The sequence below is a fragment of the Schistocerca cancellata genome, chromosome 2 (assembly GCF_023864275.1).
Source record: "Schistocerca cancellata isolate TAMUIC-IGC-003103 chromosome 2, iqSchCanc2.1, whole genome shotgun sequence".
Lineage (NCBI taxonomy): Eukaryota > Metazoa > Arthropoda > Insecta > Orthoptera > Acrididae > Schistocerca > Schistocerca cancellata.
This window is the reverse complement of record NC_064627.1, coordinates 1,053,696,537-1,053,717,837: the sequence shown is the minus strand read 5'-3', so window position 1 is coordinate 1,053,717,837 and position 21,301 is coordinate 1,053,696,537. Positions and strand designations below refer to the sequence as shown.

The 21,301-nt window shown below is 51.5% G+C and overlaps 43 non-coding genes across 43 annotated transcripts; 8 read left to right on the top strand and 35 right to left on the bottom strand.

The window, feature by feature from the left end:
• Positions 1-646: 646 nt before the first annotated feature.
• On the bottom strand, positions 647-720 carry Trnai-aau (transfer RNA isoleucine (anticodon AAU)). The gene has a single exon. It is a non-coding gene; the product is annotated as a tRNA-Ile (tRNA).
• Positions 721-977: 257 nt separating this feature from the next.
• On the bottom strand, positions 978-1,049 carry Trnae-uuc (transfer RNA glutamic acid (anticodon UUC)). The gene has a single exon. It is a non-coding gene; the product is annotated as a tRNA-Glu (tRNA).
• Positions 1,050-1,486: 437 nt separating this feature from the next.
• Positions 1,487-1,559, bottom strand: Trnam-cau (transfer RNA methionine (anticodon CAU)). Its single transcript has one exon. It is a non-coding gene; the product is annotated as a tRNA-Met (tRNA).
• A 293-nt stretch (positions 1,560-1,852) lies between these two features.
• Positions 1,853-1,923, bottom strand: Trnag-gcc (transfer RNA glycine (anticodon GCC)). Its single transcript has one exon. It is a non-coding gene; the product is annotated as a tRNA-Gly (tRNA).
• Positions 1,924-2,246: 323 nt separating this feature from the next.
• Trnag-ucc (transfer RNA glycine (anticodon UCC)) lies at positions 2,247-2,318 on the top strand. The gene has a single exon. It is a non-coding gene; the product is annotated as a tRNA-Gly (tRNA).
• A 744-nt stretch (positions 2,319-3,062) lies between these two features.
• Positions 3,063-3,136, bottom strand: Trnai-aau (transfer RNA isoleucine (anticodon AAU)). Its single transcript has one exon. It is a non-coding gene; the product is annotated as a tRNA-Ile (tRNA).
• Positions 3,137-3,393: 257 nt separating this feature from the next.
• Trnae-uuc (transfer RNA glutamic acid (anticodon UUC)) lies at positions 3,394-3,465 on the bottom strand. Its single transcript has one exon. It is a non-coding gene; the product is annotated as a tRNA-Glu (tRNA).
• A 437-nt stretch (positions 3,466-3,902) lies between these two features.
• Positions 3,903-3,975, bottom strand: Trnam-cau (transfer RNA methionine (anticodon CAU)). Its single transcript has one exon. It is a non-coding gene; the product is annotated as a tRNA-Met (tRNA).
• A 293-nt stretch (positions 3,976-4,268) lies between these two features.
• On the bottom strand, positions 4,269-4,339 carry Trnag-gcc (transfer RNA glycine (anticodon GCC)). Its single transcript has one exon. It is a non-coding gene; the product is annotated as a tRNA-Gly (tRNA).
• Positions 4,340-4,662: 323 nt separating this feature from the next.
• On the top strand, positions 4,663-4,734 carry Trnag-ucc (transfer RNA glycine (anticodon UCC)). The gene has a single exon. It is a non-coding gene; the product is annotated as a tRNA-Gly (tRNA).
• A 744-nt stretch (positions 4,735-5,478) lies between these two features.
• Positions 5,479-5,552, bottom strand: Trnai-aau (transfer RNA isoleucine (anticodon AAU)). Its single transcript has one exon. It is a non-coding gene; the product is annotated as a tRNA-Ile (tRNA).
• Positions 5,553-5,809: 257 nt separating this feature from the next.
• On the bottom strand, positions 5,810-5,881 carry Trnae-uuc (transfer RNA glutamic acid (anticodon UUC)). Its single transcript has one exon. It is a non-coding gene; the product is annotated as a tRNA-Glu (tRNA).
• A 437-nt stretch (positions 5,882-6,318) lies between these two features.
• Trnam-cau (transfer RNA methionine (anticodon CAU)) lies at positions 6,319-6,391 on the bottom strand. Its single transcript has one exon. It is a non-coding gene; the product is annotated as a tRNA-Met (tRNA).
• Positions 6,392-6,684: 293 nt separating this feature from the next.
• Positions 6,685-6,755, bottom strand: Trnag-gcc (transfer RNA glycine (anticodon GCC)). The gene has a single exon. It is a non-coding gene; the product is annotated as a tRNA-Gly (tRNA).
• A 323-nt stretch (positions 6,756-7,078) lies between these two features.
• Trnag-ucc (transfer RNA glycine (anticodon UCC)) lies at positions 7,079-7,150 on the top strand. The gene has a single exon. It is a non-coding gene; the product is annotated as a tRNA-Gly (tRNA).
• A 745-nt stretch (positions 7,151-7,895) lies between these two features.
• Trnai-aau (transfer RNA isoleucine (anticodon AAU)) lies at positions 7,896-7,969 on the bottom strand. The gene has a single exon. It is a non-coding gene; the product is annotated as a tRNA-Ile (tRNA).
• Positions 7,970-8,226: 257 nt separating this feature from the next.
• On the bottom strand, positions 8,227-8,298 carry Trnae-uuc (transfer RNA glutamic acid (anticodon UUC)). The gene has a single exon. It is a non-coding gene; the product is annotated as a tRNA-Glu (tRNA).
• Positions 8,299-8,674: 376 nt separating this feature from the next.
• Positions 8,675-8,747, bottom strand: Trnam-cau (transfer RNA methionine (anticodon CAU)). The gene has a single exon. It is a non-coding gene; the product is annotated as a tRNA-Met (tRNA).
• A 293-nt stretch (positions 8,748-9,040) lies between these two features.
• Positions 9,041-9,111, bottom strand: Trnag-gcc (transfer RNA glycine (anticodon GCC)). The gene has a single exon. It is a non-coding gene; the product is annotated as a tRNA-Gly (tRNA).
• Positions 9,112-9,434: 323 nt separating this feature from the next.
• Trnag-ucc (transfer RNA glycine (anticodon UCC)) lies at positions 9,435-9,506 on the top strand. Its single transcript has one exon. It is a non-coding gene; the product is annotated as a tRNA-Gly (tRNA).
• A 744-nt stretch (positions 9,507-10,250) lies between these two features.
• Trnai-aau (transfer RNA isoleucine (anticodon AAU)) lies at positions 10,251-10,324 on the bottom strand. The gene has a single exon. It is a non-coding gene; the product is annotated as a tRNA-Ile (tRNA).
• Positions 10,325-10,581: 257 nt separating this feature from the next.
• Trnae-uuc (transfer RNA glutamic acid (anticodon UUC)) lies at positions 10,582-10,653 on the bottom strand. Its single transcript has one exon. It is a non-coding gene; the product is annotated as a tRNA-Glu (tRNA).
• A 437-nt stretch (positions 10,654-11,090) lies between these two features.
• Trnam-cau (transfer RNA methionine (anticodon CAU)) lies at positions 11,091-11,163 on the bottom strand. The gene has a single exon. It is a non-coding gene; the product is annotated as a tRNA-Met (tRNA).
• A 293-nt stretch (positions 11,164-11,456) lies between these two features.
• Positions 11,457-11,527, bottom strand: Trnag-gcc (transfer RNA glycine (anticodon GCC)). Its single transcript has one exon. It is a non-coding gene; the product is annotated as a tRNA-Gly (tRNA).
• A 323-nt stretch (positions 11,528-11,850) lies between these two features.
• Trnag-ucc (transfer RNA glycine (anticodon UCC)) lies at positions 11,851-11,922 on the top strand. The gene has a single exon. It is a non-coding gene; the product is annotated as a tRNA-Gly (tRNA).
• A 745-nt stretch (positions 11,923-12,667) lies between these two features.
• On the bottom strand, positions 12,668-12,741 carry Trnai-aau (transfer RNA isoleucine (anticodon AAU)). Its single transcript has one exon. It is a non-coding gene; the product is annotated as a tRNA-Ile (tRNA).
• Positions 12,742-12,998: 257 nt separating this feature from the next.
• Positions 12,999-13,070, bottom strand: Trnae-uuc (transfer RNA glutamic acid (anticodon UUC)). The gene has a single exon. It is a non-coding gene; the product is annotated as a tRNA-Glu (tRNA).
• Positions 13,071-13,507: 437 nt separating this feature from the next.
• Trnam-cau (transfer RNA methionine (anticodon CAU)) lies at positions 13,508-13,580 on the bottom strand. Its single transcript has one exon. It is a non-coding gene; the product is annotated as a tRNA-Met (tRNA).
• A 293-nt stretch (positions 13,581-13,873) lies between these two features.
• Trnag-gcc (transfer RNA glycine (anticodon GCC)) lies at positions 13,874-13,944 on the bottom strand. Its single transcript has one exon. It is a non-coding gene; the product is annotated as a tRNA-Gly (tRNA).
• Positions 13,945-14,267: 323 nt separating this feature from the next.
• Trnag-ucc (transfer RNA glycine (anticodon UCC)) lies at positions 14,268-14,339 on the top strand. The gene has a single exon. It is a non-coding gene; the product is annotated as a tRNA-Gly (tRNA).
• Positions 14,340-15,083: 744 nt separating this feature from the next.
• On the bottom strand, positions 15,084-15,157 carry Trnai-aau (transfer RNA isoleucine (anticodon AAU)). Its single transcript has one exon. It is a non-coding gene; the product is annotated as a tRNA-Ile (tRNA).
• A 257-nt stretch (positions 15,158-15,414) lies between these two features.
• Trnae-uuc (transfer RNA glutamic acid (anticodon UUC)) lies at positions 15,415-15,486 on the bottom strand. The gene has a single exon. It is a non-coding gene; the product is annotated as a tRNA-Glu (tRNA).
• An 803-nt stretch (positions 15,487-16,289) lies between these two features.
• Trnag-gcc (transfer RNA glycine (anticodon GCC)) lies at positions 16,290-16,360 on the bottom strand. The gene has a single exon. It is a non-coding gene; the product is annotated as a tRNA-Gly (tRNA).
• A 323-nt stretch (positions 16,361-16,683) lies between these two features.
• Trnag-ucc (transfer RNA glycine (anticodon UCC)) lies at positions 16,684-16,755 on the top strand. The gene has a single exon. It is a non-coding gene; the product is annotated as a tRNA-Gly (tRNA).
• A 743-nt stretch (positions 16,756-17,498) lies between these two features.
• Trnai-aau (transfer RNA isoleucine (anticodon AAU)) lies at positions 17,499-17,572 on the bottom strand. Its single transcript has one exon. It is a non-coding gene; the product is annotated as a tRNA-Ile (tRNA).
• Positions 17,573-17,829: 257 nt separating this feature from the next.
• Positions 17,830-17,901, bottom strand: Trnae-uuc (transfer RNA glutamic acid (anticodon UUC)). The gene has a single exon. It is a non-coding gene; the product is annotated as a tRNA-Glu (tRNA).
• A 437-nt stretch (positions 17,902-18,338) lies between these two features.
• Positions 18,339-18,411, bottom strand: Trnam-cau (transfer RNA methionine (anticodon CAU)). Its single transcript has one exon. It is a non-coding gene; the product is annotated as a tRNA-Met (tRNA).
• Positions 18,412-18,704: 293 nt separating this feature from the next.
• Trnag-gcc (transfer RNA glycine (anticodon GCC)) lies at positions 18,705-18,775 on the bottom strand. The gene has a single exon. It is a non-coding gene; the product is annotated as a tRNA-Gly (tRNA).
• Positions 18,776-19,098: 323 nt separating this feature from the next.
• Positions 19,099-19,170, top strand: Trnag-ucc (transfer RNA glycine (anticodon UCC)). The gene has a single exon. It is a non-coding gene; the product is annotated as a tRNA-Gly (tRNA).
• A 744-nt stretch (positions 19,171-19,914) lies between these two features.
• On the bottom strand, positions 19,915-19,988 carry Trnai-aau (transfer RNA isoleucine (anticodon AAU)). The gene has a single exon. It is a non-coding gene; the product is annotated as a tRNA-Ile (tRNA).
• Positions 19,989-20,245: 257 nt separating this feature from the next.
• On the bottom strand, positions 20,246-20,317 carry Trnae-uuc (transfer RNA glutamic acid (anticodon UUC)). The gene has a single exon. It is a non-coding gene; the product is annotated as a tRNA-Glu (tRNA).
• A 437-nt stretch (positions 20,318-20,754) lies between these two features.
• On the bottom strand, positions 20,755-20,827 carry Trnam-cau (transfer RNA methionine (anticodon CAU)). The gene has a single exon. It is a non-coding gene; the product is annotated as a tRNA-Met (tRNA).
• A 293-nt stretch (positions 20,828-21,120) lies between these two features.
• On the bottom strand, positions 21,121-21,191 carry Trnag-gcc (transfer RNA glycine (anticodon GCC)). Its single transcript has one exon. It is a non-coding gene; the product is annotated as a tRNA-Gly (tRNA).
• Between the last annotated feature and the right edge of the window lie 110 nt (positions 21,192-21,301).

Here is a 21,301-nt window from a genome sequence, read left to right as displayed (position 1 = left end):
GCGTCGATTCCCCTTGAGTCTCGACTTGTCTCGACTTTGCTCAGCTGACGCGAGAGCTGACGCTCTCCAATCGGCCTATATCAAAAGGACAAGCACGCGAAACGACTGAGAGAGGTATGGCGAGGCGGGCACAACATTACTTATGCCTCGAGTAAATACCTGCTGCCTGTTATCATGTATTGTCTGATTTTACATGTTCTGTCAGACAAATTCTGTTTTATTACTAGTAGATTTCTTTTTTTTTTCTTTGTTGAAAATTTTACAACACGCTCCTTCATTTCACATGTGGCCGCACGGCGCGACTTGGCATACCGAGAGGCAAAACGTGGCGCCAGTGCCCTTGACCGAATAGCGCTGCAGCTCCGAAACCGAAGAGGAAAGAGAAATACGAATTGAAACTGTCGACAGTGCCCTATGTTCGCAGGCGGTCACCCGCCCAAGCACTGACAACGCCCGACGTCGCGCAGTTGTGGTGATCGGACGAGAAACTGTGTGTTCAGCGTGCTGTGACCAGTGAAATGTTTTAGCGCGTCCCGACAAGTCGCGTTCGGGTCCCCTATCAGCTCCCACACAATGTGACGATTTCTTTGTCACCATACTTCCACGGGGAAATCGGCGTTGCCTTTTTGAAACAGTAAAATCGTAGTGGCCCGTGGGGGGATCGAACCCACGACCTTCGCGTTATTAGCACGACGCTCTAACCAACTGAGCTAACGGGCCTCGGTACAGACAGTCTCCCATTGCTTTGCGGGAATTGCTCTGCGTATTGCCATGTAACATTTCTATGGCAGCAATCCAACAGTGGACCAGCGTCTCTTCTCCCTCTATGCCGCTGCTCGTAGTAATTTCGTTGCGTGCCCGTTTCTCTCGACTGTTGTCAGCTGACGTTTACGAACCAGTAGCTATAATGCGAGGAGGACGTGAAACAGCATTTCGCACGGTCAAAACTTGTCGTGATTTGTTCCGAAAAAATTCCATTCCGGTACCGGGAATCGAACCCGGGCCTCCTGGGTGAAAGCCAGGTATCCTAGCCACTAGACCACACCGGACGTGCACATCGTTCTCCGGGTTTACACCCCCTCCACTCGCTTTCCGTGTCGCACTTTCCCTGTTTGCGAGCATCTTCTCGCGCATGGCAAAAGTCTCAGTCCATTTCTTTTGGCCTCGTTGTTACAGGGGTAGGAGGAAAAGCAAAGCTGTAAGTAGTAATATTTATTTACTTATTTCGCAAGTAAAGACCTGCTGCCTGTCATTATATAGCAGGTCATACATTGTGTGACTTTACATGTTATATCATACGAAATTCAGTTTTATTACTAGTACTTTTTTTCTTGAAAATTTTACAAAAGAACTGCAACTAGTAGTAACAGGAAGTAAACATTTTCACGCTGAGTCGTTGAAGCCTTGTGGATAACAAACTACTAAGTGTTTCGATCCTTCGCAACCCCAGAGCCGTCGACTTAGCTGTGAACGACAGTAAATTAAATGCCCCGGGTGAGGATCGAACTCACGACCTTAAGATTATGAGACTTACGCGCTGCCTACTGCGCTACCGAGGCTGGCGAACGCCACACCTTCTGGAATCTTGCTAAGTATCGAATACCAGTGGTACAGAGTCTGCACTCCCTGGCTCATTTTTTCTGTTGCTACACGTGCATTCCCGGCGCGGCAGGCAACTTGCGATGTTAGGCCGACGCCAGTATGTACAATAGCACGCAAGAGTCCAAACGAGCAGTCGTGCGCGCTGCATGATTGCTTCTTTCCACACGGAATCCCGCGGTTCATTCTCATGGCTCACGCAGTTCGAGTGCGAAAGACACGCAGCGCCACTATCGGAGAAAAAACAAAACGATGCATCGGCCGGGAATCGAACCCGGGCCGCCCGCGTGGCAGGCGAGCATTCTACCACTGAACCACCGATGCTCAGCTAGTTCACAGCTTCCTGGTGCTTTCCGCGGCAGACGTCTGAGGGGAAAGTGGGACTGCCGTCCAGCGCCGTCGCATCCTCTCGAGAGAATGCTACAGACGCTGAATCCTGCACTGCACTGCTTAAAAATGATCGTCTAAGTACTCTTGCGGCGCACGCACGCGACGACTCTTGCCAAAGGACGCGAAACGTGCCTAGAGACGCTGCCTGGATGAGCTCGCCTACCCCGTAACGCGCCTACAGCTACGACCACCTTCAGGCGCCGCCGACAGGCGGGAAGCAGACACAGCGCGGCTCGCGAGGCGCGCGACGGAACTGTGCGGTGGTGGTGTAATGGTCAGCATAGTTGCCTTCCAAGCAGTTGATCCGGGTTCGATTCCCGGCCACCGCAGCAGGCTTTTACTTTTGCGTATGAGTACTTTTGCCACGCGTCCTTAAATTAATGTTTCTTTGCCCATCTTACTCGCTGCACGCCACCCTCTAGCGTGTGCGTCGATTCCCCTTGAGTCTCGACTTGTCTCGACTTTGCTCAGCTGTCGCGAGAGCTGACGCTCTCCAATCGGCCTATATCAAAAGGACAAGCACGCGAAACGACTGAGAGAGGTATGGCGAGGCGGGCACAACATTACTTATGCCTCGAGTAAATACCTGCTGCCTGTTATCATGTATTGTCTGATTTTACATGTTCTGTCAGACAAATTCAGTTTTATTACTAGTAGATTTCTTTTTTTTTTTCTTTGTTGAAAATTTTACAACACGCTCCTTCATTTCACTGTGGCCGCACGGCGCGACTTGGCATACCGAGAGGCAAAACGTGGCGCCAGTGCCCTTGACCGAATAGCGCTGCAGCTCCGAAACCGAAGAGGAAAGAGAAATACGAATTGAAACTGTCGACAGTGCCCTATGTTCGCAGGCGGTCACCCGCCCAAGCACTGACAACGCCCGACGTCGCGCAGTTGTGGTGATCGGACGAGAAACTGTGTGTTCAGCGTGCTGTGACCAGTGAAATGTTTTAGCGCGTCCCGACAAGTCGCGTTCGGGTCCCCTATCAGCTCCCACACAATGTGACGATTTCTTTGTCACCATACTTCCACGGGGAAATCGGCGTTGCCTTTTTGAAACAGTAAAATCGTAGTGGCCCGTGGGGGGATCGAACCCACGACCTTCGCGTTATTAGCACGACGCTCTAACCAACTGAGCTAACGGGCCTCGGTACAGACAGTCTCCCATTGCTTTGCGGGAATTGCTCTGCGTATTGCCATGTAACATTTCTATGGCAGCAATCCAACAGTGGACCAGCGTCTCTTCTCCCTCTATGCCGCTGCTCGTAGTAATTTCGTTGCGTGCCCGTTTCTCTCGACTGTTGTCAGCTGACGTTTACGAACCAGTAGCTATAATGCGAGGAGGACGTGAAACAGCATTTCGCACGGTCAAAACTTGTCGTGATTTGTTCCGAAAAAATTCCATTCCGGTACCGGGAATCGAACCCGGGCCTCCTGGGTGAAAGCCAGGTATCCTAGCCACTAGACCACACCGGACGTGCACATCGTTCTCCGGGTTTACACCCCCTCCACTCGCTTTCCGTGTCGCACTTTCCCTGTTTGCGAGCATCTTCTCGCGCATGGCAAAAGTCTCAGTCCATTTCTTTTGGCCTCGTTGTTACAGGGGTAGGAGGAAAAGCAAAGCTGTAAGTAGTAATATTTATTTACTTATTTCGCAAGTAAAGACCTGCTGCCTGTCATTATATAGCAGGTCATACATTGTGTGACTTTACATGTTATATCATACGAAATTCAGTTTTATTACTAGTACTTTTTTTCTTGAAAATTTTACAAAAGAACTGCAACTAGTAGTAACAGGAAGTAAACATTTTCACGCTGAGTCGTTGAAGCCTTGTGGATAACAAACTACTAAGTGTTTCGATCCTTCGCAACCCCAGAGCCGTCGACTTAGCTGTGAACGACAGTAAATTAAATGCCCCGGGTGAGGATCGAACTCACGACCTTAAGATTATGAGACTTACGCGCTGCCTACTGCGCTACCGAGGCTGGCGAACGCCACACCTTCTGGAATCTTGCTAAGTACCGAATACCAGTGGTACAGAGTCTGCACTCCCTGGCTCATTTTTTCTGTTGCTACACGTGCATTCCCGGCGCGGCAGGCAACTTGCGATGTTAGGCCGACGCCAGTATGTACAATAGCACGCAAGAGTCCAAACGAGCAGTCGTGCGCGCTGCATGATTGCTTCTTTCCACACGGAATCCCGCGGTTCATTCTCATGGCTCACGCAGTTCGAGTGCGAAAGACACGCAGCACCACTATCGGAGAAAAAACAAAACGATGCATCGGCAGGGAATCGAACCCGGGCCGCCCGCGTGGCAGGCGAGCATTCTACCACTGAACCACCGATGCTCAGCTAGTTCACAGCTTCCTGGTGCTTTCCGCGGCAGACGTCTGAGGGGAAAGTGGGACTGCCGTCCAGCGCCGTCGCATCCTCTCGAGAGAATGCTACAGACGCTGAATCCTGCACTGCACTGCTTAAAAATGATCGTCTAAGTACTCTTGCGGCGCACGCACGCGACGACTCTTGCCAAAGGACGCGAAACGTGCCTAGAGACGCTGCCTGGATGAGCTCGCCTACCCCGTAACGCGCCTACAGCTACGACCACCTTCAGGCGCCGCCGACAGGCGGGAAGCAGACACCGCGCGGCTCGCGAGGCGCGCGACGGAACTGTGCGGTGGTGGTGTAATGGTCAGCATAGTTGCCTTCCAAGCAGTTGGTCCGGGTTCGATTCCCGGCCACCGCAGCAGGCTTTTACTTTTGCGTATGAGTACTTTTGCCACGCGTCCTTAAATTAATGTTTCTTTGCCCATCTTACTCGCTGCACGCCACCCTCTAGCGTGTGCGTCGATTCCCCTTGAGTCTCGACTTGTCTCGACTTTGCTCAGCTGACGCGAGAGCTGACGCTCTCCAATCGGCCTATATCAAAAGGACAAGCACGCGAAACGACTGAGAGAGGTATGGCGAGGCGGGCACAACATTACTTATGCCTCGAGTAAATACCTGCTGCCTGTTATCATGTATTGTCTGATTTTACATGTTCTGTCAGACAAATTCAGTTTTATTACTAGTAGATTTCGTTTTTTTTTTCTTTGTTGAAAATTTTACAACACGCTCCTTCATTTCACTGTGGCCGCACGGCGCGACTTGGCATACCGAGAGGCAAAACGTGGCGCCAGTGCCCTTGACCGAATAGCGCTGCAGCTCCGAAACCGAAGAGGAAAGAGAAATACGAATTGAAACTGTCGACAGTGCCCTATGTTCGCAGGCGGTCACCCGCCCAAGCACTGACAACGCCCGACGTCGCGCAGTTGTGGTGATCGGACGAGAAACTGTGTGTTCAGCGTGCTGTGACCAGTGAAATGTTTTAGCGCGTCCCGACAAGTCGCGTTCGGGTCCCCTATCAGCTCCCACACAATGTGACGATTTCTTTGTCACCATACTTCCACGGGGAAATCGGCGTTGCCTTTTTGAAACAGTAAAATCGTAGTGGCCCGTGGGGGGATCGAACCCACGACCTTCGCGTTATTAGCACGACGCTCTAACCAACTGAGCTAACGGGCCTCGGTACAGACAGTCTCCCATTGCTTTGCGGGAATTGCTCTGCGTATTGCCATGTAACATTTCTATGGCAGCAATCCAACAGTGGACCAGCGTCTCTTCTCCCTCTATGCCGCTGCTCGTAGTAATTTCGTTGCGTGCCCGTTTCTCTCGACTGTTGTCAGCTGACGTTTACGAACCAGTAGCTATAATGCGAGGAGGACGTGAAACAGCATTTCGCACGGTCAAAACTTGTCGTGATTTGTTCCGAAAAAATTCCATTCCGGTACCGGGAATCGAACCCGGGCCTCCTGGGTGAAAGCCAGGTATCCTAGCCACTAGACCACACCGGACGTGCACATCGTTCCCCGGGTTTACACCCCCTCCACTCGCTTTCCGTGTCGCACTTTCCCTGTTTGCGAGCATCTTCTCGCGCATGGCAAAAGTCTCAGTCCATTTCTTTTGGCCTCGTTGTTACAGGGGTAGGAGGAAAAGCAAAGCTGTAAGTAGTAATATTTATTTACTTATTTCGCAAGTAAAGACCTGCTGCCTGTCATTATATAGCAGGTCATACATTGTGTGACTTTACATGTTATATCATACGAAATTCAGTTTTATTACTAGTACTTTTTTTCTTGAAAATTTTACAAAAGAACTGCAACTAGTAGTAACAGGAAGTAAACATTTTCACGCTGAGTCGTTGAATCCTTGCGGATAACAAACTACTAAGTGTTTCGATCCTTCGCAACCCCAGAGCCGTCGACTTAGCTGTGAACGACAGTAAATTAAATGCCCCGGGTGAGGATCGAACTCACGACCTTAAGACTATGAGACTTACGCGCTGCCTACTGCGCTACCGAGGCTGGCGAACGCCACACCTTCTGGAATCTTGCTAAGTACCGAATACCAGTGGTACAGAGTCTGCACTCCCTGGCTCATTTTTTCTGTTGCTACACGTGCATTCCCGGCGCGGCAGGCAACTTGCGATGTTAGGCCGACGCCAGTATGTACAATAGCACGCAAGAGTCCAAACGAGCAGTCGTGCGCGCTGCATGATTGCTTCTTTCCACACGGAATCCCGCGGTTCATTCTCATGGCTCACGCAGTTCGAGTGCGAAAGACACGCAGCACCACTATCGGAGAAAAAACAAAACGATGCATCGGCAGGGAATCGAACCCGGGCCGCCCGCGTGGCAGGCGAGCATTCTACCACTGAACCACCGATGCTCAGCTAGTTCACAGCTTCTTGGTGCTTTCCGCGGCAGACGTCTGAGGGGAAAGTGGGACTGCCGTCCAGCGCCGTCGCATCCTCTCGAGAGAATGCTACAGACGCTGAATCCTGCACTGCACTGCTTAAAAATGATCGTCTAAGTACTCTTGCGGCGCACGCACGCGACGACTCTTGCCAAAGGACGCGAAACGTGCCTAGAGACGCTGCCTGGATGAGCTCGCCTACCCCGTAACGCGCCTACAGCTACGACCACCTTCAGGCGCCGCCGACAGGCGGGAAGCAGACACAGCGCGGCTCGCGAGGCGCGCGACGGAACTGTGCGGTGGTGGTGTAATGGTCAGCATAGTTGCCTTCCAAGCAGTTGATCCGGGTTCGATTCCCGGCCACCGCAGCAGGCTTTTACTTTTGCGTATGAGTACTTTTGCCACGCGTCCTTAAATTAATGTTTCTTTGCCCATCTTACTCGCTGCACGCCACCCTCTAGCGTGTGCGTCGATTCCCCTTGAGTCTCGACTTGTCTCGACTTTGCTCAGCTGACGCGAGAGCTGACGCTCTCCAATCGGCCTATATCAAAAGGACAAGCACGCGAAACGACTGAGAGAGGTATGGCGAGGCGGGCACAACATTACTTATGCCTCGAGTAAATACCTGCTGCCTGTTATCATGTATTGTCTGATTTTACATGTTCTGTCAGACAAATTCAGTTTTATTACTAGTAGATTTCTTTTTTTTTTTTCTTTGTTGAAAATTTTACAACACGCTCCTTCATTTCACTGTGGCCGCACGGCGCGACTTGGCATACCGAGAGGCAAAACGTGGCGCCAGGGCCCTTGACCGAATAGCGCTGCAGCTCCGAAACCGAAGAGGAAAGAGAAATACGAATTGAAACTGTCGACAGTGCCCTATGTTCGCAGGCGGTCACCCGCCCAAGCACTGACAACGCCCGACGTCGCGCAGTTGTGGTGATCGGACGAGAAACTGTGTGTTCAGCGTGCTGTGACCAGTGAAATGTTTTAGCGCGTCCCGACAAGTCGCGTTCGGGTCCCCTATCAGCTCCCACACAATGTGACGATTTCTTTGTCACCATACTTCCACGGGGAAATCGGCGTTGCCTTTTTGAAACAGTAAAATCGTAGTGGCCCGTGGGGGGATCGAACCCACGACCTTCGCGTTATTAGCACGACGCTCTAACCAACTGAGCTAACGGGCCTCGGTAGAGACAGTCTCCCATTGCTTTGCGGGAATTGCTCTGCGTATTGCCATGTAACATTTCTATGGCAGCAATCCAACAGTGGACCAGCGTCTCTTCTCCCTCTATGCCGCTGCTCGTAGTAATTTCGTTGCGTGCCCGTTTCTCTCGACTGTTGTCAGCTGACGTTTACGAACCAGTAGCTATAATGCGAGGAGGACGTGAAACAGCATTTCGCACGGTCAAAACTTGTCGTGATTTGTTCCGAAAAAATTCCATTCCGGTACCGGGAATCGAACCCGGGCCTCCTGGGTGAAAGCCAGGTATCCTAGCCACTAGACCACACCGGACGTGCACATCGTTCCCCGGGTTTACACCCCCTCCACTCGCTTTCCGTGTCGCACTTTCCCTGTTTGCGAGCATCTTCTCGCGCATGGCAAAAGTCTCAGTCCATTTCTTTTGGCCTCGTTGTTACAGGGGTAGGAGGAAAAGCAAAGCTGTAAGTAGTAATATTTATTTACTTATTTCGCAAGTAAAGACCTGCTGCCTGTCATTATATAGCAGGTCATACATTGTGTGACTTTACATGTTATATCATACGAAATTCAGTTTTATTACTAGTACTTTTTTTCTTGAAAATTTTACAAAAGAACTGCAACTACTAAGTGTTTCGATCCTTCGCAACCCCAGAGCCGTCGACTTAGCTGTGAACGACAGTAAATTAAATGCCCCGGGTGAGGATCGAACTCACGACCTTAAGATTATGAGACTTACGCGCTGCCTACTGCGCTACCGAGGCTGGCGAACGCCACACCTTCTGGAATCTTGCTAAGTACCGAATACCAGTGGTACAGAGTCTGCACTCCCTGGCTCATTTTTTCTGTTGCTACACGTGCATTCCCGGCGCGGCAGGCAACTTGCGATGTTAGGCCGACGCCAGTATGTACAATAGCACGCAAGAGTCCAAACGAGCAGTCGTGCGCGCTGCATGATTGCTTCTTTCCACACGGAATCCCGCGGTTCATTCTCATGGCTCACGCAGTTCGAGTGCGAAAGACACGCAGCACCACTATCGGAGAAAAAACAAAACGATGCATCGGCAGGGAATCGAACCCGGGCCGCCCGCGTGGCAGGCGAGCATTCTACCACTGAACCACCGATGCTCAGCTAGTTCACAGCTTCCTGGTGCTTTCCGCGGCAGACGTCTGAGGGGAAAGTGGGACTGCCGTCCAGCGCCGTCGCATCCTCTCGAGAGAATGCTACAGACGCTGAATCCTGCACTGCACTGCTTAAAAATGATCGTCTAAGTACTCTTGCGGCGCACGCACGCGACGACTCTTGCCAAAGGACGCGAAACGTGCCTAGAGACGCTGCCTGGATGAGCTCGCCTACCCCGTAACGCGCCTACAGCTACGACCACCTTCAGGCGCCGCCGACAGGCGGGAAGCAGACACCGCGCGGCTCGCGAGGCGCGCGACGGAACTGTGCGGTGGTGGTGTAATGGTCAGCATAGTTGCCTTCCAAGCAGTTGATCCGGGTTCGATTCCCGGCCACCGCAGCAGGCTTTTACTTTTGCGTATGAGTACTTTTGCCACGCGTCCTTAAATTAATGTTTCTTTGCCCATCTTACTCGCTGCACGCCACCCTCTAGCGTGTGCGTCGATTCCCCTTGAGTCTCGACTTGTCTCGACTTTGCTCAGCTGACGCGAGAGCTGACGCTCTCCAATCGGCCTATATCAAAAGGACAAGCACGCGAAACGACTGAGAGAGGTATGGCGAGGCGGGCACAACATTACTTATGCCTCGAGTAAATACCTGCTGCCTGTTATCATGTATTGTCTGATTTTACATGTTCTGTCAGACAAATTCAGTTTTATTACTAGTAGATTTCTTTTTTTTTTTCTTTGTTGAAAATTTTACAACACGCTCCTTCATTTCACTGTGGCCGCACGGCGCGACTTGGCATACCGAGAGGCAAAACGTGGCGCCAGTGCCCTTGACCGAATAGCGCTGCAGCTCCGAAACCGAAGAGGAAAGAGAAATACGAATTGAAACTGTCGACAGTGCCCTATGTTCGCAGGCGGTCACCCGCCCAAGCACTGACAACGCCCGACGTCGCGCAGTTGTGGTGATCGGACGAGAAACTGTGTGTTCAGCGTGCTGTGACCAGTGAAATGTTTTAGCGCGTCCCGACAAGTCGCGTTCGGGTCCCCTATCAGCTCCCACACAATGTGACGATTTCTTTGTCACCATACTTCCACGGGGAAATCGGCGTTGCCTTTTTGAAACAGTAAAATCGTAGTGGCCCGTGGGGGGATCGAACCCACGACCTTCGCGTTATTAGCACGACGCTCTAACCAACTGAGCTAACGGGCCTCGGTACAGACAGTCTCCCATTGCTTTGCGGGAATTGCTCTGCGTATTGCCATGTAATATTTCTATGGCAGCAATCCAACAGTGGAGCAGCGTCTCTTCTCCCTCTATGCCGCTGCTCGTAGTAATTTCGTTGCGTGCCCGTTTCTCTCGACTGTTGTCAGCTGACGTTTACGAACCAGTAGCTATAATGCGAGGAGGACGTGAAACAGCATTTCGCACGGTCAAAACTTGTCGTGATTTGTTCCGAAAAAATTCCATTCCGGTACCGGGAATCGAACCCGGGCCTCCTGGGTGAAAGCCAGGTATCCTAGCCACTAGACCACACCGGACGTGCACATCGTTCCCCGGGTTTACACCCCCTCCACTCGCTTTCCGTGTCGCACTTTCCCTGTTTGCGAGCATCTTCTCGCGCGTGGCAAAAGTCTCAGTCCATTTCTTTTGGCCTCGTTGTTACAGGGGTAGGAGGAAAAGCAAAGCTGTAAGTAGTAATATTTATTTACTTATTTCGCAAGTAAAGACCTGCTGCCTGTCATTATATAGCAGGTCATACATTGTGTGACTTTACATGTTATATCATACGAAATTCAGTTTTATTACTAGTACTTTTTTTCTTGAAAATTTTACAAAAGAACTGCAACTAGTAGTAACAGGAAGTAAACATTTTCACGCTGAGTCGTTGAAGCCTTGCGGATAACAAACTACTAAGTGTTTCGATCCTTCGCAACCCCAGAGCCGTCGACTTAGCTGTGAACGACAGTAAATTAAATGCCCCGGGTGAGGATCGAACTCACGACCTTAAGATTATGAGACTTACGCGCTGCCTACTGCGCTACCGAGGCTGGCGAACGCCACACCTTCTGGAATCTTGCTAAGTACCGAATACCAGTGGTACAGAGTCTGCACTCCCTGGCTCATTTTTTCTGTTGCTACACGTGCATTCCCGGCGCGGCAGGCAACTTGCGATGTTAGGCCGACGCCAGTATGTACAATAGCACGCAAGAGTCCAAACGAGCAGTCGTGCGCGCTGCATGATTGCTTCTTTCCACACGGAATCCCGCGGTTCATTCTCATGGCTCACGCAGTTCGAGTGCGAAAGACACGCAGCACCACTATCGGAGAAAAAACAAAACGATGCATCGGCAGGGAATCGAACCCGGGCCGCCCGCGTGGCAGGCGAGCATTCTACCACTGAACCACCGATGCTCAGCTAGTTCACAGCTTCCTGGTGCTTTCCGCGGCAGACGTCTGAGGGGAAAGTGGGACTGCCGTCCAGCGCCGTCGCATCCTCTCGAGAGAATGCTACAGACGCTGAATCCTGCACTGCACTGCTTAAAAATGATCGTCTAAGTACTCTTGCGGCGCACGCACGCGACGACTCTTGCCAAAGGACGCGAAACGTGCCTAGAGACGCTGCCTGGATGAGCTCGCCTACCCCGTAACGCGCCTACAGCTACGACCACCTTCAGGCGCCGCCGACAGGCGGGAAGCAGACACCGCGCGGCTCGCGAGGCGCGCGACGGAACTGTGCGGTGGTGGTGTAATGGTCAGCATAGTTGCCTTCCAAGCAGTTGATCCGGGTTCGATTCCCGGCCACCGCAGCAGGCTTTTACTTTTGCGTATGAGTACTTTTGCCACGCGTCCTTAAATTAATGTTTCTTTGCCCATCTTACTCGCTGCACGCCACCCTCTAGCGTGTGCGTCGATTCCCCTTGAGTCTCGACTTGTCTCGACTTTGCTCAGCTGACGCGAGAGCTGACGCTCTCCAATCGGCCTATATCAAAAGGACAAGCACGCGAAACGACTGAGAGAGGTATGGCGAGGCGGGCACAACATTACTTATGCCTCGAGTAAATACCTGCTGCCTGTTATCATGTATTGTCTGATTTTACATGTTCTGTCAGACAAATTCAGTTTTATTACTAGTAGATTTCTTTTTTTTTTTTCTTTGTTGAAAATTTTACAACACGCTCCTTCATTTCACTGTGGCCGCACGGCGCGACTTGGCATACCGAGAGGCAAAACGTGGCGCCAGTGCCCTTGACCGAATAGCGCTGCAGCTCCGAAACCGAAGAGGAAAGAGAAATACGAATTGAAACTGTCGACAGTGCCCTATGTTCGCAGGCGGTCACCCGCCCAAGCACTGACAACGCCCGACGTCGCGCAGTTGTGGTGATCGGACGAGAAACTGTGTGTTCAGCGTGCTGTGACCAGTGAAATGTTTTAGCGCGTCCCGACAAGTCGCGTTCGGGTCCCCTATCAGCTCCCACACAATGTGACGATTTCTTTGTCACCATACTTCCACGGGGAAATCGGCGTTGCCTTTTTGAAACAGTAAAATCGTAGTGGCCCGTGGGGGGATCGAACCCACGACCTTCGCGTTATTAGCACGACGCTCTAACCAACTGAGCTAACGGGCCTCGGTACAGACAGTCTCCCATTGCTTTGCGGGAATTGCTCTGCGTATTGCCATGTAATATTTCTATGGCAGCAATCCAACAGTGGACCAGCGTCTCTTCTCCCTCTATGCCGCTGCTCGTAGTAATTTCGTTGCGTGCCCGTTTCTCTCGACTGTTGTCAGCTGACGTTTACGAACCAGTAGCTATAATGCGAGGAGGACGTGAAACAGCATTTCGCACGGTCAAAACTTGTCGTGATTTGTTCCGAAAAAATTCCATTCCGGTACCGGGAATCGAACCCGGGCCTCCTGGGTGAAAGCCAGGTATCCTAGCCACTAGACCACACCGGACGTGCACATCGTTCCCCGGGTTTACACCCCCTCCACTCGCTTTCCGTGTCGCACTTTCCCTGTTTGCGAGCATCTTCTCGCGCATGGCAAAAGTCTCAGTCCATTTCTTTTGGCCTCGTTGTTACAGGGGTAGGAGGAAAAGCAAAGCTGTAAGTAGTAATATTTATTTACTTATTTCGCAAGTAAAGACCTGCTGCCTGTCATTATATAGCAGGTCATACATTGTGTGACTTTACATGTTATATCATACGAAATTCAGTTTTATTACTAGTACTTTTTTTCTTGAAAATTTTACAAAAGAACTGCAACTAGTAGTAACAGGAAGTAAACATTTTCACGCTGAGTCGTTGAAGCCTTGCGGATAACAAACTACTAAGTGTTTCGATCCTTCGCAACCCCAGAGCCGTCGACTTAGCTGTGAACGACAGTAAATTAAATGCCCCGGGTGAGGATCGAACTCACGACCTTAAGATTATGAGACTTACGCGCTGTCTACTGCGCTACCGAGGCTGGCGAACGCCACACCTTCTGGAATCTTGCTAAGTACCGAATACCAGTGGTACAGAGTCTGCACTCCCTGGCTCATTTTTTCTGTTGCTACACGTGCATTCCCGGCGCGGCAGGCAACTTGCGATGTTAGGCCGACGCCAGTATGTACAATAGCACGCAAGAGTCCAAACGAGCAGTCGTGCGCGCTGCATGATTGCTTCTTTCCACACGGAATCCCGCGGTTCATTCTCATGGCTCACGCAGTTCGAGTGCGAAAGACACGCAGCACCACTATCGGAGAAAAAACAAAACGATGCATCGGCAGGGAATCGAACCCGGGCCGCCCGCGTGGCAGGCGAGCATTCTACCACTGAACCACCGATGCTCAGCTAGTTCACAGCTTCCTGGTGCTTTCCGCGGCAGACGTCTGAGGGGAAAGTGGGACTGCCGTCCAGCGCCGTCGCATCCTCTCGAGAGAATGCTACAGACGCTGAATCCTGCACTGCACTGCTTAAAAATGATCGTCTAAGTACTCTTGCGGCGCACGCACGCGACGACTCTTGCCAAAGGACGCGAAACGTGCCTAGAGACGCTGCCTGGATGAGCTCGCCTACCCCGTAACGCGCCTACAGCTACGACCACCTTCAGGCGCCGCCGACAGGCGGGAAGCAGACACCGCGCGGCTCGCGAGGCGCGCGACGGAACTGTGCGGTGGTGGTGTAATGGTCAGCATAGTTGCCTTCCAAGCAGTTGATCCGGGTTCGATTCCCGGCCACCGCAGCAGGCTTTTACTTTTGCGTATGAGTACTTTTGCCACGCGTCCTTAAATTAATGTTTCTTTGCCCATCTTACTCGCTGCACGCCACCCTCTAGCGTGTGCGTCGATTCCCCTTGAGTCTCGACTTGTCTCGACTTTGCTCAGCTGACGCGAGAGCTGACGCTCTCCAATCGGCCTATATCAAAAGGACAAGCACGCGAAACGACTGAGAGAGGTATGGCGAGGCGGGCACAACATTACTTATGCCTCGAGTAAATACCTGCTGCCTGTTATCATGTATTGTCTGATTTTACATGTTCTGTCAGACAAATTCAGTTTTATTACTAGTAGATTTCTTTTTTTTTTTCTTTGTTGAAAATTTTACAACACGCTCCTTCATTTCACTGTGGCCGCACGGCGCGACTTGGCATACCGAGAGGCAAAACGTGGCGCCAGTGCCCTTGACCGAATAGCGCTGCAGCTCCGAAACCGAAGAGGAAAGAGAAATACGAATTGAAACTGTCGACAGTGCCCTATGTTCGCAGGCGGTCACCCGCCCAAGCACTGACAACGCCCGACGTCGCGCAGTTGTGGTGATCGGACGAGAAACTGTGTGTTCAGCGTGCTGTGACCAGTGAAATGTTTTAGCGCGTCCCGACAAGTCGCGTTCGGGTCCCCTATCAGCTCCCACACAATGTGACGATTTCTTTGTCACCATACTTCCACGGGGAAATCGGCGTTGCCTTTTTGAAACAGTAAAATCGTAGTGGCCCGTGGGGGGATCGAACCCACGACCTTCGCGTTATTAGCACGACGCTCTAACCAACTGAGCTAACGGGCCTCGGTACAGACAGTCTCCCATTGCTTTGCGGGAATTGCTCTGCGTATTGCCATGTAATATTTCTATGGCAGCAATCCAACAGTGGACCAGCGTCTCTTCTCCCTCTATGCCGCTGCTCGTAGTAATTTCGTTGCGTGCCCGTTTCTCTCGACTGTTGTCAGCTGACGTTTACGAACCAGTAGCTATAATGCGAGGAGGACGTGAAACAGCATTTCGCACGGTCAAAACTTGTCGTGATTTGTTCCGAAAAAATTCCATTCCGGTACCGGGAATCGAACCCGGGCCTCCTGGGTGAAAGCCAGGTATCCTAGCCACTAGACCACACCGGACGTGCACATCGTTCCCCGGGTTTACACCCCCTCCACTCGCTTTCCGTGTCGCACTTTCCCTGTTTGCGAGCATCTTCTCGCGCATGGCAAAAGTCTCAGTCCATTTCTTTTGGCCTCGTTGTTACAGGGGTAGGAGGAAAAGCAAAGCTGTAAGTAGTAATATTTATTTACTTATTTCGCAAGTAAAGACCTGCTGCCTGTCATTATATAGCAGGTCATACATTGTGTGACTTTACATGTTATATCATACGAAATTCAGTTTTATTACTAGTACTTTTTTTCTTGAAAATTTTACAAAAGAACTGCAACTAGTAGTAACAGGAAGTAAACATTTTCACGCTGAGTCGTTGAAGCCTTGTGGATAACAAACTACTAAGTGTTTCGCTCCTTCGCAACCCCAGAGCCGTCGACTTAGCTGTGAACGACAGTAAATTAAATGCCCCGGGTGAGGACCGAACTCACGACCTTAAGATTATGACACTTACGCGCTGCCTACTGCGCTACCGAGGCTGGCGAACGCCACACCTTCTGGAATCTTGCTAAGTACCGAATACCAGTGGTACAGAGTCTGCACTCCCTGGCTCATTTTTTCTGTTGCTACACGTGCATTCCCGGCGCGGCAGGCAACTTGCGATGTTAGGCCGACGCCAGTATGTACAATAGCACGCAAGAGTCCAAACGAGCAGTCGTGCGCGCTGCATGATTGCTTCTTTCCACACGGAATCCCGCGGTTCATTCTCATGGCTCACGCAGTTCGAGTGCGAAAGACACGCAGCACCACTATCGGAGAAAAAACAAAACGATGCATCGGCCGGGAATCGAACCCGGGCCGCCCGCGTGGCAGGCGAGCATTCTACCACTGAACCACCGATGCTCAGCTAGTTCACAGCTTCCTGGTGCTTTCCGCGGCAGACGTCTGAGGGGAAAGTGGGACTGCCGTCCAGCGCCGTCGCATCCTCTCGAGAGAATGCTACAGACGCTGAATCCTGCACTGCACTGCTTAAAAATGATCGTCTAAGTACTCTTGCGGCGCACGCACGCGACGACTCTTGCCAAAGGACGCGAAACGTGCCTAGAGACGCTGCCTGGATGAGCTCGCCTACCCCGTAACGCGCCTACAGCTACGACCACCTTCAGGCGCCGCCGACAGGCGGGAAGCAGACACAGCGCGGCTCGCGAGGCGCGCGACGGAACTGTGCGGTGGTGGTGTAATGGTCAGCATAGTTGCCTTCCAAGCAGTTGATCCGGGTTCGATTCCCGGCCACCGCAGCAGGCTTTTACTTTTGCGTATGAGTACTTTTGCCACGCGTCCTTAAATTAATGTTTCTTTGCCCATCTTACTCGCTGCACGCCACCCTCTAGCGTGTGCGTCGATTCCCCTTGAGTCTCGACTTGTCTCGACTTTGCTCAGCTGACGCGAGAGCTGACGCTCTCCAATCGGCCTATATCAAAAGGACAAGCACGCGAAACGACTGAGAGAGGTATGGCGAGGCGGGCACAACATTACTTATGCCTCGAGTAAATACCTGCTGCCTGTTATCGTGTATTGTCTGATTTTACATGTTCTGTCAGACAAATTCAGTTTTATTACTAGTAGATTTCTTTTTTTTTTCTGTGTTGAAAATTTTACAACACGCTCCTTCATTTCACTGTGGCCGCACGGCGCGACTTGGCATACCGAGAGGCAAAACGTGGCGCCAGTGCCCTTGACCGAATAGCGCTGCAGCTCCGAAACCGAAGAGGAAAGAGAAATACGAATTGAAACTGTCGACAGTGCCCTATGTTCGCAGGCGGTCACCCGCCCAAGCACTGACAACGCCCGACGTCGCGCAGTTGTGGTGATCGGACGAGAAACTGTGTGTTCAGCGTGCTGTGACCAGTGAAATGTTTTAGCGCGTCCCGACAAGTCGCGTTCGGGTCCCCTATCAGCTCCCACACAATGTGACGATTTCTTTGTCACCATACTTCCACGGGGAAATCGGCGTTGCCTTTTTGAAACAGTAAAATCGTAGTGGCCCGTGGGGGGATCGAACCCACGACCTTCGCGTTATTAGCACGACGCTCTAACCAACTGAGCTAACGGGCCTCGGTACAGACGGTCTCCCATTGCTTTGCGGGAATTGCTCTGCGTATTGCCATGTAACATTTCTATGGCAGCAATCCAACAGTGGACCAGCGTCTCTTCTCCCTCTATGCCGCTGCTCGTAGTAATTTCGTTGCGTGCCCGTTTCTCTCGACTGTTGTCAGCTGACGTTTACGAACCAGTAGCTATAATGCGAGGAGGACGTGAAACAGCATTTCGCACGGTCAAAACTTGTCGTGATTTGTTCCGAAAAAATTCCATTCCGGTACCGGGAATCGAACCCGGGCCTCCTGGGTGAAAGCCAGGTATCCTAGCCACTAGACCACACCGGACGTGCACATCGTTCTCCGGGTTTACACCCCCTCCACTCGCTTTCCGTGTCGCACTTTCCCTGTTTGCGAGCATCTTCTCGCGCATGGCAAAAGTCTCAGTCCATTTCTTTTGGCCTCGTTGTTACAGGGGTAGGAGGAAAAGCAAAGCTGTAAGTAGTAATATTTATTTACTTATTTCGCAAGTAAAGACCTGCTGCCTGTCATTATATAGCAGGTCATACATTGTGTGACTTTACATGTTATATCATACGAAATTCAGTTTTATTACTAGTACTTTTTTTCTTGAAAATTTTACAAAAGAACTGCAACTAGTAGTAACAGGAAGTAAACATTTTCACGCTGAGTCGTTGAAGCCTTGTGGATAACAAACTACTAAGTGTTTCGCTCCTTCGCAACCCCAGAGCCGTCGACTTAGCTGTGAACGACAGTAAATTAAATGCCCCGGGTGAGGACCGAACTCACGACCTTAAGATTATGAGACTTACGCGCTGCCTACTGCGCTACCGAGGCTGGCGAACGCCACACCTTCTGGAATCTTGCTAAGTACCGAATACCAGTGGTACAGAGTCTGCACTCCCTGGCTCATTTTTTCTGTTGCTACACGTGCATTCCCGGCGCGGCAGGCAACTTGCGATGTTAGGCCGACGCCAGTATGTACAATAGCACGCAAGAGTCCAAACGAGCAGTCGTGCGCGCTGCATGATTGCTTCTTTCCACACGGAATCCCGCGGTTCATTCTCATGGCTCACGCAGTTCGAGTGCGAAAGACACGCAGCACCACTATCGGAGAAAAAACAAAACGATGCATCGGCCGGGAATCGAACCCGGGCCGCCCGCGTGGCAGGCGAGCATTCTACCACTGAACCACCGATGCTCAGCTAGTTCACAGCTTCCTGGTGCTTTCCGCGGCAGACGTCTGAGGGGAAAGTGGGACTGCCGTCCAGCGCCGTCGCATCCTCTCGAGAGAATGCTACAGACGCTGAATCCTGCACTGCACTGCTTAAAAATGATCGTCTAAGTACTCTTGCGGCGCACGCACGCGACGACTCTTGCCAAAGGACGCGAAACGTGCCTAGAGACGCTGCCTGGATGAGCTCGCCTACCCCGTAACGCGCCTACAGCTACGACCACCTTCAGGCGCCGCCGACAGGCGGGAAGCAGACACAGCGCGGCTCGCGAGGCGCGCGACGGAACTGTGCGGTGGTGGTGTAATGGTCAGCATAGTTGCCTTCCAAGCAGTTGATCCGGGTTCGATTCCCGGCCACCGCAGCAGGCTTTTACTTTTGCGTATGAGTACTTTTGCCACGCGTCCTTAAATTAATGTTTCTTTGCCCATCTTACTCGCTGCACGCCACCCTCTAGCGTGTGCGTCGATTCCCCTTGAGTCTCGACTTGTCTCGACTTTGCTCAGCTGACGCGAGAGCTGACGCTCTCCAATCGGCCTATATCAAAAGGACAAGCACGCGAAACGACTGAGAGAGGTATGGCGAGGCGGGCACAACATTACTTATGCCTCGAGTAAATACCTGCTGCCTGTTATCGTGTATTGTCTGATTTTACATGTTCTGTCAGACAAATTCAGTTTTATTACTAGTAGATTTCTTTTTTTTTTTCTGTGTTGAAAATTTTACAACACGCTCCTTCATTTCACTGTGGCCGCACGGCGCGACTTGGCATACCGAGAGGCAAAACGTGGCGCCAGTGCCCTTGACCGAATAGCGCTGCAGCTCCGAAACCGAAGAGGAAAGAGAAATACGAATTGAAACTGTCGACAGTGCCCTATGTTCGCAGGCGGTCACCCGCCCAAGCACTGACAACGCCCGACGTCGCGCAGTTGTGGTGATCGGACGAGAAACTGTGTGTTCAGCGTGCTGTGACCAGTGAAATGTTTTAGCGCGTCCCGACAAGTCGCGTTCGGGTCCCCTATCAGCTCCCACACAATGTGACGATTTCTTTGTCACCATACTTCCACGGGGAAATCGGCGTTGCCTTTTTGAAACAGTAAAATCGTAGTGGCCCGTGGGGGGATCGAACCCACGACCTTCGCGTTATTAGCACGACGCTCTAACCAACTGAGCTAACGGGCCTCGGTACAGACAGTCTCCCATTGCTTTGCGGGAATTGCTCTGCGTATTGCCATGTAACATATCTATGGCAGCAATCCAACAGTGGACCAGCGTCTCTTCTCCCTCTATGCCGCTGCTCGTAGTAATTTCGTTGCGTGCCCGTTTCTCTCGACTGTTGTCAGCTGACGTTTACGAACCAGTAGCTATAATGCGAGGAGGACGTGAAACAGCATTTCGCACGGTCAAAACTTGTCGTGATTTGTTCCGAAAAAATTCCATTCCGGTACCGGGAATCGAACCCGGGCCTCCTGGGTGAAAGCCAGGTATCCTAGCCACTAGACCACACCGGACGTGCACATCGTTCTCCGGGTTTACACCCCCTCCACTCGCTTTCCGTGTCGCACTTTCCCTGTTTGCGAGCATCTTCTCGCGCATGGCAAAAGTCTCAGTCCATTTCTTTTGGCCTCGTTGTTACAGGGGTAGGAGGAAAAGCAAAGCTGTAAGTAGTAATATTTATTTACTTATTTCGCAAGTAAAGACCTGCTGCCTGTCATTATATAGCAGGTCATACATTGTGTGACTTTACATGTTATATCATACGAAATTCAGTTTTATTACTAGTACTTTTTTTCTTGAAAATTTTACAAAAGAACTGCAACTAGTAGTAACAGGAAGTAAACATTTTCACGCTGAGTCGTTGAAGCCTTGTGGATAACAAACTACTAAGTGTTTCGCTCCTTCGCAACCCCAGAGCCGTCGACTTAGCTGTGAACGACAGTAAATTAAATGCCCCGGGTGAGGACCGAACTCACGACCTTAAGATTATGAGACTTACGCGCTGCCTACTGCGCTACCGAGGCTGGCGAACGCCACACCTTCTGGAATCTTGCTAAGTACCGAATACCAGTGGTACAGAGTCTGCACTCCCTGGCTCATTTTTTCTGTTGCTACACGTGCATTCCCGGCGCGGCAGGCAACTTGCGATGTTAGGCCGACGCCAGTATGTACAATAGCACGCAAGAGTCCAAACGAGCAGTCGTGCGCGCTGCATGATTGCTTCTTTCCACACGGAATCCCGCGGTTCATTCTCATGGCTCACGCAGTTCGAGTGCGAAAGACACGCAGCACCACTATCGGAGAAAAAACAAAACGATGCATCGGCCGGGAATCGAACCCGGGCCGCCCGCGTGGCAGGCGAGCATTCTACCACTGAACCACCGATGCTCAGCTAGTTCACAGCTTCCTGGTGCTTTCCGCGGCAGACGTCTGAGGGGAAAGTGGGACTGCCGTCCAGCGCCGTCGCATCCTCTCGAGAGAATGCTACAGACGCTGAA